The sequence below is a fragment of the Lipotes vexillifer genome, unplaced genomic scaffold, assembly GCF_000442215.2.
Source record: "Lipotes vexillifer unplaced genomic scaffold, Lipotes_vexillifer_v1.1 scaffold490, whole genome shotgun sequence".
NCBI lineage: Eukaryota > Metazoa > Chordata > Mammalia > Artiodactyla > Lipotidae > Lipotes > Lipotes vexillifer.
The window spans coordinates 2,500,714-2,516,672 of record NW_006796397.1 but is presented as its reverse complement, the minus strand read 5'-3'; the positions used below and the strand labels follow the sequence as shown (position 1 = coordinate 2,516,672).

Sequence of the window (15,959 nt, the reverse complement as noted above, 5' to 3'; positions counted from 1 at the left end):
TATCAATTTAGTCCATCCTGCTTAACGTATCATTAAAGCTTGTGTTTCCTTATTTATTTTCATTTTGGATGATCTGTCCATTGGTGAAAATGGGTGTTAAAGTCCCCTACTATGATTGTGTTACTGTCAATTTCCCCTTTTATGGCTGTTACCATTTGCCTTATGTATTGAGGTGCTTCTATGTTGGGTGCATAAATATTTACAATTGTTATATCTTCTTCTTGGATTGATCCCTTGATCATTATGTAGTGTCCTTCTTTGTCTCTTGTATTAGTCTTTATTTTAAAGTCTCTTTTGTCTGATACGAGAATTGCTACTCCAGCTTTCTTTTGATTTCCATTTGCATGGAATATCTTTTTCCATCCCCTCACTTTCAGTCTGTATGTGTTCCTAGGTCTGAAGTGGGTCTCTTGTAGAGCGCATATATATGGGTCTTGTTTTTGTATCTATTCAGCCAGTCTGTGTCTTTTGGTTGGAACATTTAATCCATTTACATTTAAGATAATTATCGATATGTGTGTTCCTATTACCATTTGTTTTGGGTTTGTTTGCTATTGTAGGTCTTTTCCTTCTCTTGTGTTTCCAGCCTAGAGAAGTTCCTTTAGCATTTGTTGTAATGCTGGTTTGGTAGTACTGAATTCTCTCAGCTTTTGCTTGTCTGTAAAGTTTTTAATTTCTCTGTTGAATCTGAATGAGTTCTTTGCTGGGTAGAGTAATCTTGGTTGTAGGTTTTTCCCTTTCATCACTTTAAATATGTCTTGCCACTGCCTTCTGGCTTGCAGAGTTTCTGCTGAAAGATTAGCTCTTAACCTTATGGGTATTCCCTTGTATGTTATTTGTTGTTTTTCCCTTGCTGCTTTTAATATTTGTTCTTTGTATTTAATTTTTGATAGTTTGATTAATATGTGTCTTGGTGTGTTTCTCCTTGGCTTTATCCTGTATGGGACTCTGCACTGCCTGGAGTTGATTGACTATTTCCTTTCCCATATTAGGGAATTTTTCAACTATAATCTCTTCAAATATTTTCTTGGTCCCTTTCCTTTTCTCTTCTTCTTCTGGGACAATATAATTCGAATGTTGGTGCATTTAATGTTGTCCCAGAGGTCTCTGAGACTGTCCTCAATTCTTTTCATTCTTTTTCCTTTATTTTGCTCTGCAGTAGTGATTTCCACTATTTTATCTTCCATGTCACTTATCTGTTCTTCTGCCTCAGTTATTCTGCTATAGATTCCCTCTAGAGAATATTTAATTTCATTTATTGTGCTGTTCATCATTGTTTGCTCTTTAGTTCTTCTAGATCTTTGTTATTTTCTCCATTCTATTTCCAAGATTTTGGATCATCTTTACTATCATTACTGTGAATTCTTTTTCAGGTAGACTACCTATTTCCTCTTCACTTGTTTGGTCTGGTGCATTTTTACCTTGCTCCTTCATCTGCTGTGTGGTTCTGTGTCTTCTCATTTTGCTTAACTTATTGTGTTTGCGGTCTCCTTTTTGCAGGCTGCAGGTTCGTAGTTCCCATTGTTTTTGGTGTCTGCCCCCAGTGGCTTAGGTTGGTTCAGTGGGTTGTGCAGGCTTCCTGGTGAAAGGGACTAGTGCCTGTGTTCTGGTGGCTGAGGCTGGATCTTGTCTTTCTGGTGGGCAGGACCGCATCCGGTGGTGTGTTTTGGGGTGTTTGTGACCTTATTGTTATTTTAGGCCGCCTCTCTGCTAATGGATGGGGTTGTGTTCCTGTCTTGCCAGTTGTTTGGCATAGGGTGTCGAGCACTGTAGATTGCTGATTGTTGATTGGAGCTACGTCTTAGCATTGAGATTGAGAGCTTTCGCTGTTTGATATTACGTGGAGCCAGGAGGTCTCTAGTGGATCAAAGTCCTGAACTCCGCTCTCCCTCCTCAGAGGCACAGGCCTGACACCCAGCTGGAGCACCAAGCCCGTGTCAGCCACACGGCCAGGTACGTGGGGAGTTTCTTGCCTTTTGGGCATCTGAAATTCTGCCAGCATTCAGTAGGTGTTCTGTAGGAGTTTTTCCACATGTAGTTGTATTTCTGATGTATTTGTGGGGAGGAAGGTGATCTCCATGTCTTACTCCTCTGCCATCTTGAAGGTCTCCCCACTAATTTTCTTTATTCTACATTATATACACAACAAAGTCTCAGGATAACAACACCAAAATGCACTATTTTTTTTTTTTTTTTTTTTTGGTCACACTGTGCAGCTTGTGGGATCTTATTTCCCTGACCAGGGATCAAACCCATGCCCCCTGCTGTGGAAGCACAGAATCCTAACCACTGGGCTGCCAGGGAATTCCCCAAAGTGCACTCTTAATGTCATTATTAAAAATACGGGTTTTATGGTAAATATTTTTATTCTTAGACTATATCTCACTAGGCATGTGTAGTCAAATTACTGTGTTTTAACATCACTTGGAATAGATCTTCTGTGTGTTGGGTATCCCACCAACTGGCTACACATGTACTATTTTATTTATTTTATTATTTTATTTTCTGTTGTTTGAATAGTTTTTAAGAATTAATTCTGACTGATAGTAATGGAAAACATTTACAGTATTCCATAGCAAATCTACAAAACAAACACTAAATGTTGTTAATACTTGAGGCATAGGCAGTCTACCATACAGCTCTTCCTTATTCACTTGGTTCTATTTTCACTGCTTTGTGAAAGGCCCAGTAAAGGGAGCAATTAACAGGTACTGGGGAATGTGAGAGCAGCAGCTACTTACCAAAGTAATCTAAACAGTCATGTTCTCTGAATAGTATAGGTAGTTATAATAAACAGTAATTGCAGTGAATGATGGCAAAAGAGGACATAAACAGTAATTGCAGTGAATGACGGCAAAAGAGGACATACAGAACTACTCTGTGAGCTGAGGAGCACTCATCCTCCTCTTTAAAGAATTCAGAGGAGCTTCCACTTCTGGGTAGGATGTGGTAATTTGGGACAGGCCAATGCTCTGATAGCAGCAATTATAAAAGCCTACATAAGTTATAAAAATTACAACTTTTAGGACATCTATGAAAGCGAACTAAAGGGACTAAAATTCCAGAGAGGGAGAGCCATTCCAGGGCTGAGGAGTCAAGGATCCATAGGCTCTTAATTAAAAGGCCGGGTAAGCCATGCCTTAAAAAGGGTTTTATATGATCAGCTACTCACCATGTTTGCCTGACAGAGAAGAAAAGAAACCCTCTATGGTGGAATATAACATAATCTGGAATCTGTAGGTATAATGTCTGCCATACAATAAAAAATTGTGAGACCTGCAAAGAGGAAGGGCCATATGACTCATAATTAACTATATAAGAAAATGAAGCAACTCTGTGGATGATTCAAATGGTGGCGTTGGCATTTAAAGATTGTAAAACAACTATGATTAATATTTTCAAGAAAATAGAGGTAAAAAAAGATGAAATGAATGAAATGATGGAAATTTTAACCAGAAAATTGGAATCCATATAGAGATTTAAGTGAACTTCCTAGAACTGAAAAATAAAATATCTGAAGTGAAGAACTCTTTGAGTAGGTTTAGTAATAGATTGGATATGGCCAAACACAGGATTTGTGAACTGTTAGACATATCAATAGAAAATGTCTAAATGGAAGCCCAGAGATAAGAGAACAGAAAGAACAGAAAAGAGCATAATACTCAAAGTGCTAACATATATGTAAAGGCTGAGAAGCAGTGTAGAGAAAGAATGGGACAAATGCAATATTTAAAGAGACCATGGCTGAGAACATTCCAAAATAATGAAAGACATCAACTCACAGAGTTTAGAATTTCAGCAAACCCAAGCAGAGACAAATACATAGAAAACCACACTGGGGCACAATATAGCAGAACTGCTGAAAATCTTAAAAAGCAAACACAGAAAAACTACACACTACCCTCAAAGGGCAACAGCGAAACTGACAGCTAACTTCTCAGCAGTGATGATGGAAACCAGAAGATAATGGAATAATAGCTTCAGAATGTTGCCAGCCTAGATTTCCATGTGCAGTGAAAAATATCCTTCAAAAATGAAAGTGAAATCGAGACATTTTGAGAAAAAAAATAACTGAAGGAATTAATTATTACTGCTAAATTTATCAGCCAAATTTATTGGATTTGGTTCTTTGAAAAGATGAATAAATTTAAGAAGTCCCTACCAAGACTGATAAAGAAGAGATAAAACATGAATTAACAATATCAGACTTCCCTGGTGGCACGGTGGTTAAGAATCCGCCTGCCAATGCAGGGAACATGAGTTCAGGCTGTGGTCCGGGAGGATCCCCCGTGCTGCAGAGCAGCTGGGCCCATGTGCCACACCTGCTGAGTCTGTGCTCTAGAGCCTGTGAGCCACAACTGCTGAGCCTCATGCCACAACTACTGAAGCCTGCATGCCTGGAGCCCGTGCTCTGCAAGGGGAGAGGCCACCGCAGTAAGAGGCCTGCACACTGCAGTGAGAAGTGGCCCCTGCTTGCCACAGCTGGAGGGGGCCTGCATGCAGCAACGAAGACCCAATGCAGCCAAAACTAAATAAGATAAATTAATTAATTTAAAAGAAATATCAAGAATGAAAAAGGTGATATTATTACAGATCATACAGGCATAAAAAAGACCCCAACAAGATATGAATAACTTTATACCAATAAATTTGACATAATTTGGGTAAAATGGAACAAATACCTTGAGGAGAAATCTTACCAAAACTGACAGAAGAAATAGAAAATCTGAGTAGTCTTAAAACTAATAATGAATTTGAAGAAACTAAAAAAAAATCTTTCCATAAAGAAACCCTGAGCCTTAGATAACTTCATTGGTAAAATTTTCCAAATATGTAGGAAGAAATAACATCAAACTTACCCAAACTTTTCCAGAAAAAAAGAAAGAATATTTTCTAATGTTTTAATTTTTTTGAAGGCCAGCATGACTTTGATTTCAAATCCTGACAAGGACATTAAAAGAAAGAGAAATTATTCATCAGTCTATTCATGAATATAAATCCAAAGTTCTTAACAAAATATTAGCAAGTGGAATCCAGCCACATATTTAAAAAGCATAATACAGCACAGTTAAGTATGGCTTATTCCATACATGCAAGAGAGCCTTAGCATTTAAAAATGGATCAATATAATCCTTACATTAACAGGGAAAAGAACAAAAAGGAAAAAAACATGTGATCCTCTTGATAGATGTCAAAAAAACTTTGACAAAAATTCAATGTTAATTTTTCATTAAAAATATATAGCAAATGTCATACACAATAGTGAAATATTTTTAAACTTTTCTATTTAAATGGAGAATGATGAATGTTCTCTCTTACCATTCAATACTTCTTTTCAACATTGTGCTAGAAGTCCTAGTCAGTACAATTATATAGAAAAAGAAATATAAGGGATAAGGGTTAGGAAGAAAGAAAGAAACTGTCATTACTTGAAAGCAACATGATTATGTACCTAGAAAATATAAAAGACTCTGTGGACACACTATTAGAATTAATATTTAAATTTAGAATCATCACTGGATAAAGAGTCAATATTAAAAATTGTACAATAACATCAAAAAAGAATAAAATACTTAATAAATTTAACAAAATAAGTGCAAGATGTGAACACTGCAAACTTCAAAACACCATTGTAAGAAATTAAAGAAGACCTAAATAAATGGAAAGATATGCCATGTTCATGGATTGGAAGTCTGAATATCATTAAGGTGGCAACATTTCCCAAGTTAATTCACAGATTCAATACAGTCCCTATCAAAATTCCAGCTTTTTTTTTGGCAGAAATTCACAAGCTGATTCTAAAATTCATATGCAAATGTAAGGGACTCAAAATAGCCAAATCAATCTTTAAAAAAAAGAACAAACATGGAGACTCACAATTCCTGATTTCAAAACTTACTATAAAACTACAGTGATCAAGGCAGTGTAGTACTGGCATAATAATAGACATATAGATCAATAGAATATAATTGAAAGTACAGAAATAAATCTATACATCTATGGCCAATTGATTTTGAACAAAGATGCCGAAACAATTCAGTGGGGAAAGGATAGTATTGCAACAAATAGGGCTGGGCATCTGGATAGCCAGTTGAATTAGTTTGAACCTCTACTTCATACTATATATAAAAATTTTCTCAAAATAGGTCAATGACCTAAAGATAAGAATTAAAACTGTAAAACTCTTAGAAGAATACATGGGTGTATATTTTCTTGACGTTGGATTAGGCAGTAGTTTATTAGATATGACATCTGAAGCTCAAGCAACCAAAGAAAGAAAAACAGATGAATTGGACTTTATCAAGGTTAAAAATTTTTGTGCTTCAACTGACACTATCAAGAAAGTGAAATACAGCCCACAAGATGAGAAAATATTTGCAAATCATATATCTGATAAAGGACTAGAATCTAGTATATATAAAGAAATCTTACAACTCAACAATAAAAACACAAATAATTAAAACTGCTCAAAGAATTTAAGTAGACATTTTTCAAAGAAGAGCTACAAATGGCCAATATACAACATGAAAAGATGTCCAACATCATTAATCAATACAGAAATTCAAATCAAAACCACAGTGTGGTATCACCCAGTAGGATGGCTTTAATAAAAAAGATGGACAGTAACAGGTGTTGGCAAAGATGCAGAGAAATTGAAACCCTCATGCTTTGGTAGTGGAGATATGAAATGGTGCAGCTGCTTTGGAAAACATTTTGTCAGTTCCTCAAGAAGTTAAACATAGAATTACCCAGGAATTCCTCCTCTAGGTATATATCCAAACAAATTGAAAAATATTCATACAAAAACTTGTACATGAATGTTTATAGCAGCATTATTCATAACAGCCAAAAAGTAGAAACAGCCCAAATATCCATCAACTAATAGATAAGTAAAATGTGGTACATTCATTCAATGGAATATTATTCAGCCATAAAGAGGAATAAACTACTGATACATGCTACAACATGGATGAACCTTGAAAATATTATGCTAATGAGAGAAGCCAGTCACAAAAGATCAGATATTGTATGATTCCATTTATGTGAATGTCTAGGATAGGCATATACATAATGACAGGAAGTAGATTAGTGATTCCAGGGGCAAGGGGTAGGAAGAAATGAGGAGTGACTACTAGTGGGTTCATGATATCTTTTTGTGGTGATGACAGAGTTCTGGAATTAGATAGTTATGATGGTTGTATGACCTTGGAAATATACTAAAAACCCACTGAATCATGTACTTTAAAAAGGTCTTTGTGGGGCTTCCCTGGTGGCGCAGTGGTTGAGAGTCCGCCTGCCGATGCAGGAGACACGGGTTTGTGTCCCGGTCTGGCAAGATCCCACATGCCACGGAGCGGCTGGGCCCGTGAGCCATGGCCGCTGAGCCTGCGCGTCCGGAGCCTGCACTCCGCAACGGGAGAGGCCACCACAGTGAGAGGCCCGCGTACAGCAAAAAAAAAAAAAAAGAAAAAAAGAAAAAGGTCTTTGTGGTATGAATTCTATTTCAATTAAAAAATTTAAACATCAGTTTTATTACTACTTACCAGCAAAAAAATTGATAGAAATCATAATTCTGAAAATACCATTTACAATAGCATTAGAAATCTCAAATATCTAGTAATACAGTAGCAAAAGATATGAAAGACCACACTACAGGAAAACTAGAAATCTCATGGTGTATATGTTTAGATATAAAAAAGGAAGAAGGTTTCTGTCTATCTTTCAATGACTCCCTTTTTCTTAGAACTGACTGCCATATCACAGAAGTAGATTGTTTGTCTTGTTTGTACTGCATTCTCCTCGGACCTCCGTTCTGGCCACTATTTTTCTGACAGCAAAATTATCAGGAACCAGGGTGACCTTCTTTCATTTAGTTCAAAGTCCAAATTCCTAGAAGAAAAGAAATACCTCAGTTTAAGAAAGACAATTTAGAATTAGGACTGCACTAAGAGAATATAAAATCAGAGCTGTCGGTGGCCATCCTTTACCATGTACAGAAATAATCAAAGATAGCTGGACCATGTAAGAGAAGACTAAAGCAGAGGTATAGAAAGAAGCAAAGGTGAGAAGGCCAGAGCTGAAGTTCTGATGACTTTCCATTTCTTGGTTTCAGTCCCTCGTGATGCCTAGCTGCATTGCTGCTTTTGGATTCTGTGAGATAGCCATGTTCATGTAATACATTTCCACCACCCACCACATGGTTTTTTTTTTAAATAGCTTGAATTGTTTCTGTTGCTTGCAACTGTAGTGAAAATTAGGATGTTTACTATACTTCCTACTAGCGTGAGACTTTTTTTTTTTTTTTTGCTGTACGCGGGCCTCTCACTGCTGGGGCCCCTCCCGTTGCGGAGCACAGGCTCCGTCCCAGACGCGCAGGCTCAGCGGCCATGGCTCACCGGACCAGCCGCTCCGCGGCATGCGGGATCCTCCCGGACCGGGGCACGAACACTCATCCCCTGCATCGACAGGCGGACTCTCAACCACTGTGCCACCAGGGAAGCCCTAGCATGAGACTTTTATGAGAGCAAAAGCCCCCCACATTTTCAGCATAACCCTGTGGAAAACAGATAAAAGATGCTTCCTATCAGGCAAATGTTTTATTATACACATACCCCCTTCACATACATATATATAAAACCATCCCAAATCTTATGAACATTCTGATTATATAATTCAGTTCTTATATGCAAATTCAAGTATCCCCAAATAAAGTTATATAATTATACCTTTATATGTAACATACATACACTATCTGCATTTTCCTTCTCAGTAACTTACACAACGAAGGGGTCATAGATTTACCCTACTAAGGTTGTGACAACAGCCTTTTCAAAACAATACAGATTTCAGTTTTTCTGACCTCTTTTCTGACCATTTTATTAAATGATAAAAACTGATATTTAGTTCAGAGAATATAGTTGCTACATGATTGTTTCCAAATGTGCTTGTAGGTTCAACAAATATTTTAATATTTTATATTGTCAAATTGTAGGACCATATTTAAAAACAGAAGTATGCACCTTAGAGTACAAATATAATTAGGAATTTTTTTTATGCTTCCTACAACTCTTTAAAAAAAATTATTTTTTAGTTGTTTCTCACATTTATAGTCCAAGAGATAAAATTTTTGTAGGGCTTCCCTGGTGGCGCAGTGGTTGGGAGTCCGCCTGCCGATGCAGGGGACGCGGGTTCGTGCCACGGTCCGGGAAGATCTCACATGCCGCGGAGACAGACAAACTCACACAAAGAAGCATAGACATACACACTCACAAAAAGAGAAAAAGGAAAAATATATATATATATATATATATATTAAAAAAAAAATTTTAGGAAAAATATTTTTGCTATTTTTAAGATTAGGCAGTGTGAAAAATACACCTTTTTAGTTGTAAAATTTTTTTAACTTTTATTTTTATCATTTAAACTTCTTATCCTTTAAATGCATTCTCAATAAGAAGTATGGGCTTTGTTTACTTTGAAGAAAATTGATTTGACATTAATAAGTTAATCTGCATTTGCTATGCCATTTTGAGTGTGAAAATTTAATGTACTTGAAGAATGCAACGATAAAACCAGTGCTCGAGCACTTTGGAAGTGTGCACATTTAAATACTAGTCAAAAGGCAGTCTGCTTTTCTTTGTACTCTTTGGTGTATACATGCATTAAATTGCAAAATCAAGGACTCCAATTCACTAGTGCTATCCTTTTCTTGATAAATAACAAAATGATAGTGTAATATTTGACAAAAAAATTGAAAGATTTGCTTTCTCATTTAAAAAGTAAAATTATAAAGTGCATAAATATGATTAGCATATATCAGGAACTGCAAAATAAAAAGTAATATTCTTTTAAAAATATTAATTCCAGTAGCTTATGCACGGACCACATTATTTGAATTTAGTTAGGATGTGAAGCTGTGTCAGGGATGACTCCTATTTTTAATTTGTTTTTTCTGGATTTTTTTTTTTTAAGCAACTGACCCTTACCCCACTGGTCATTATCGACCCTGTTAATTTTAAGTATTTACTTCAAATACATTTCTAGTTCACATTAATGATTTATTTTGCTTTAAATACTTGGAAACTGGAACTTTAAAAACATGTAAATTAATATATTATGTGACAGAACTAAGAAAATATGTGCATTTCAGATTATGATAGTGATGGAGTATGGGATCTGTTAATTTTATACCTAAGTGTACAGCTTAGGTCAGTTTTCTCTCAGAACCTTATTTTTCCCTCAGAACCTTATTTTTCCAATTGACAATCTCTGTAAGCTTGTGTTTGTTAATAAGACAAATTCAGACAGTTCTCAGACTTAGGGAGTGGAGTTGGGGTGGAGAAGCACTTACATTTTCTAAGCATCATTTCTAACAGAAATACAGTAGAAGTTTTGTCACTTAGGTAGTAATAGCCGTGTACTAGTATTCTGTAAACAAACTTGTATATAGTTCTCATTCCTAGCAAGACTTGCCAACACTGCCTTGAAATTTTGGGGTGTCCTCAGAATCTCTATAATTAGATTTCCAGATCCTAGTTAGTTTCCACCACTGGGAACAAATGTGTGTAGTCATTGTGCACCATCTTGTGGTAATGTTTAGAAGTTCATCTGTTAGAAATTGTTGGATAAGGGACAAAGTGACTCCTTTATCACTTACTTCAAAACAACAACCTTCAAGGCGTTTCCTCCTATTCTTCCCACCCCACAAACAGTAGATTCCTTCCCTAAGTAAATTAAATGCATTATATGGGGAGAACTAAGGCAGCTAGTATAACTAGTAAAGCAGGGTGGTTGAGAGATCAGGCTCTGGAATTAGACCACCTGAATTAGAATCTCAAATTTGCTACTTATTATTTCATAGTTTTGAACATGTTACTTAACCTCTTTGTGAATTAATTTTCTCATCTGTGGAGATATAATAGGACTGCTGTATAGGCAGACAACCAAGGATGAAGAGACATTTGATGAAAATTTGGAACATGTGAAAGAAAGCCCAAAATAAGTAAACAGAAAGTGGACGAAAGAACAACCGGATAATTCAGAGATGTAATAAAACGTAATATAAACTAATCAGTAACATCATAGAAATTAAAGACTAAATTGAATCCATAAAACAGAATATCATGCTGTGAAAAAAAATAAAAATTAAAGAAGAGCGAGCACAGGGAAGTAAAAATTATGGTTTGAAAAAAAAAAAAAACAGCTTAGCTGGAGGGCCAGAAAATAAAATCAGTATAATCTGAATGAAAGCAAAAAGACAAGGAGACAGAAAACATGAGACAAGAGGGCAATCTGGAGTCTGATACCCGACTAATAAAAGTTTCAGGAAGACAGAACAAACAAATCAGAATAAATAATTTGAGAAGATTCACTAGACTTAAAGTGAGACATCTATCTGCGCATCAAAAAGGCTTACTTAGTGCTGGTTAGGATCAATGAAAGAAGATCTACAAAGGAAGCAACGTTTCAGAACATCATGGATAGAGAGAAAATCATAAATGCTTCCAAGGAACAAAAATTGAAGTAGTTTTAATGTTTTTATCAGCAACACTGGATGGTAGAAGACAGTGGACTTAAAAATCCAGGGGGAAAATGATTTCCAACCCCGTGTTCTATACCCAGGAAGACTTAATTAAGTGTGAAAGAAAAATAAAGACGTCTTAATACATTCAAGGATTCAGAAAGTTTAACTCTCATACATCCTTTCTCAGGCAGTTGTTCTAGGATGAGCACAATCAAACAAAGCAGTTAACCAATAAAGAAATAGTCAAAGAATCCAGCAATAGTGGATTCAGCCCAGAAGCTTAATGAAAGGAAGTTCCAGGATGACAACTATAGCACAGGCCTAGATTGCATTGGGAGGAAGATGGAGGGCTCAAGAAAGGAGATATATATTGGGGGAGTAAATGGGTGAGGTGTTTTCATATAGTTGCCTTTATCTTTGAAATATTGAATGAACTAAAGAAACTTTAGGTAGATATTGCTAAACTAAAAGTCAGTAAAACTTCAGGGAAAATAATATGTTGCTCAAGAAAGAAAAGCACTCCACTTGATTCTGCATTAAAAATATTTTTACCTTCTATGTATCTCTCAAATTAGTCCATTCTCTTTGAATCTACTAATACTACCACTCTAGACTGTTAACTGTAATTTTCTTTTATCTGCTCCGTCCTCTCTCAAATCCATTCTTCTACAGTAGCCTCTTAACTAGTTTTCTTTTTTTTTTTTTTTTTTTTTGAACTGCTTTGGCCAACAGAATGTGACAGAAAGGCTGGTATGTCTGTTCCAAGTCTAAACCTCAAGAGACTGTGGGCTTCTAAGCTCTCTTCCTCCTCTGTGTTTGCCATTACAACATACATGGGCTAGCATCTTAGGAGATGAGATGTGTGCAGGAAAGCCAAATTGGCACAGATGTTCCAGCTGAGGCCCTATACATAGGGGAGAGTCCAGCCAAGATCAGTAAAGCACCTAGCAGTCCCACCCCGTGTCCCCTGCATCGGCAGGCGGACTCTCAACCACTGCGCCACCAGGGAAGCCCTTAACTAGTTTTCTTGCATCTACTCTGTCCTCTCTCAAACCTGTTCTCCATACTACACTCCATAGATTGCTTTTTTCAAACTGCAAATTCAGTTATGTCCCTTCTTTGGTTAAAACACTTCAGTGGCTCCCCATAGCTCCTAGAATAAAAGATCCACATCATTAACATCCACTACAAGGTTGCATACTAACACTAAGTCAATCAGTTCCTAAGTAGCAGTGGGGTGCCAGCTGCTATGTAGTCTTGCCTCACCTCCATAGGATTGACTGGTAGAGACACAAGAGACCCAAATATATTTAGACAGTTTACTACTTACACAGACAGCAAAACATGATCAGCATGGTATCAGCTGCATGCATCCATAATCCCAGAGGATGACACAACTGGAGGGACCAGATGAGAATGATGGGTTGCTTTGTTTTTGAGGAGTCAACTTTAGGCTGCAGCTAAGCAACTTTATAGCCTACAGCTGTACCAGAAAGGGTCAAGGTGGAAAGCGCTATGCCTTACTAGAACCAGGAGACAGATGAGAAACTGCCTCATGGCAGCCTTATGCAGGACAGGCAGCCTCCTGCAAGCTAAGGAGGCAGATGAGAAATAGCCTTTAACAGTTCCTCGCAAGACTGCCTATCTTGACATGTCCCAGGGAGGATTAGAGGGCATTCTGTAACTAACTGAGCCTTGCCTAGGTGGAGACATGCAATTACCAGGGTGCCATGGTGGAGCTGTCTCCCTAGGAACATAGGCTGATCTTACTACCACTGTAGTCTCATCTCATGCACTCTCATTTTTTGAGCATCAGCCACATTGACCTTCTTTTAATTTCTCCACGTGTCATGCTTTCTCTTGTTTAAAGCTTTTTCATATGCTATCCCTTTCTTTCTCCTACCCCTTTGCCTTGTTAATGCCATTCTTTTTTCAGTCCTCAGTCCAATTATCACTTCATTAGGAAAGTCTTCCAAGACATTCCTGACCAGGACCATTCCCCCTGTTATATAGCATTGTGCCCCTCTCCTTCATAGCACTCAGAACAATTTTATATTTACTTGTATAATCTTTAATTAATGTAATAATAGAGATAATACATACACTAATATATTAATTACTTAATTTTAAAATGCTATCACATATGTAATTTCATTTTATCTTTTTACCTCTGTGAGGTAACAAAACAGGTATTATTTTTTTTAATAAATTTATTTATTTATTTATTTTTGGCTGCTTTGGGTCTTCATTGCTGCGTGCGGGCTTTCTCTAGTTGGGGCGAGTGGAGGCTACTCTTTGTTGTGGTGCGCGGGCTTCTCATTGCGGTGGCTTCTCGTTGCGGAGCATGGGCTCTAGGTGCACAGGCTTCAGTAGTTGCAGCACATGGGCTCAGTAGTTGTGGCGCACGGGCTTAGCTGCTCCGTGGCATGTGGGATCTTCCCAGCCCAGGGCTCGAACCCGTGTCCCCTGCTTTGGCAGGCGGATTCTTAACAACTGCACCACCAGGGAAGGCCAAAACAGGTAGTACTATTTTTAATCCCTGTTGTTGTTGTTGTTGTTTTTAACAGAGAACAATCCATATTAGAACTCATGTTTTCTTACTCTAGTTTAGGGTGCCCTGTACTTCACCACTGTGTTTTTCATGTAAATACATTAAATATAAAGCAGCATACAGTAGGTGAGAGGGGCAAAGAAAATGCCATAAGGGCTTGAAGGAGAGAGAAATCACTTCCAATTTAGGTGATCAGTATAGATCTCCATGATAGAGGTGCCATTTGTGTTGGTTGTGAAAGCTGATAGATAGGCTTCTGGTAGACAAAGAAGGGTCTTCTAAGACAAGAGGTAGTATCAAAGGTACAATCATAGAAAGGCTTGGGACTATTTGAACACTAATGGCAAGTGAATGTATGTTTTTGGATGTAGGGTTAATATGGATGCTAGAAGGGAGGCTAGAATTACATTGTGGAGGACCTTACATGTGGAATTAATTTTGTTGGCAGCAGGAAGTAACTAACGTTTCTAAGTGGGCAAATGATCTGATCAGAGTTGAATTTTGGGAGGATTAATTAAGCAACAGCATATAGATAAATTGTAGCATGGTAGGACTGGATTCAAGGAAAACAGAGATCACGAACTGGGGCAAAACTTCTCAATGAGTAAGCCGTGACATACCTTGTAAAGTATAACGTTGAAGCCTTTCAGACAAGGATCACTAGGAGCATACCTATATTTGAGGAAAATTAGGTATTTTTTAATTTGCTGCAGCAAAGGAGAGCACAGCACCTGCAGAACTGTGGGTCATCTCAGGGAATTGCGAGGAGCCTATTATAGGAGTTCAGCTTGTGCCAAGTGATTCTTAGAAGGGTTTGGGAGAAGCAGAGGTCAATTCTAGATTGGGTGCTATCAGCAAGTGGGATATTGGATATTTTGGTATATCTTATCTTGGAGATGGGAGAATTAAAAAAATAGTAGTCATTTGTGTTAGCCAGAAGAGGGAGATGTTTAGTTATTTTTGTGGTTCTTCAGCGTCCTTGCCTCTACTTTCAGAAATAATTACACACTAGTCTTATATCTGTCTTCTACTACAATCATAGAGTGGCCTTATCTGATTATTGTTTATATTCTGCCGAAATTGTTTATGTTCAGTTGGGAACGCTATGGTTCAGCTGTCAGCTACCAGCTGCCAGGGATATTTTATTACTTTTTCAGTACCCAGTACATTGATCTGCTCAGCCCTCAAGGCATCTAACTAGTTGCCTCATATGGTGAGCAGCCTTATTCATTTACCCCTGGGTGCGATACATATATTATCATTGTTCAGATGTGCCATGCCTTGAAAAAGTTGATTGAGCAACACACTGAAAATGAAGAGTAAAGGACCAAGAAAGATTACAAAGGTTTTCAGAGCTCTTCACTACCTCCAACATTTCTAATTTAAAATCTGTGCTCCAGCAAAAATAAACTGATTTGTTTCTATAGTCTGTGGTTGGCTGCCTTTGGATATTATGCTGTCTATCTGGAACATCTTCCTCTGGTCCCCTTCTCATGTCCAGATCCTGTCTGTTCTTCAAGGACCACTTCAAATGTCTCTCCCTTCTCCCATGTTACTCAGAGAATTAAAATCAAGGAAAAACCTACTTAAATATAATAAATGAAGAATAATAGATTATATATTTCGATATATTAATTCTAGCTTAGAGGGGTCAAGCTGGAAGCAATCTCTCCTTTCTATGAATTCATATAGCAAATTTGTTTATATCCCTAAAGCACTTATTTCTAACATTTATTAAATATGCATGATGTCCTATCTACTAGCTGCTGTCAGTGGTACCATCAAACTGCCATGAGGTTTCCTTCTTTCTGGGTTCTTCAGGCTTAAGTATAAAGTAGAAAAAAAAGTTTCAAAACTCCACCCTCATTCTTATCTCATTCAGCA

General features: G+C 37.2%; 1 protein-coding gene across 1 annotated transcript in view; it reads left to right on the top strand.

Annotated features, from left to right (window-relative positions):
• HFM1 (helicase for meiosis 1) overlaps positions 1–15,959 on the top strand; it is a 125,809-nt gene that overhangs the window by 81,315 nt on the left and 28,535 nt on the right. The window lies entirely within an intron of this gene.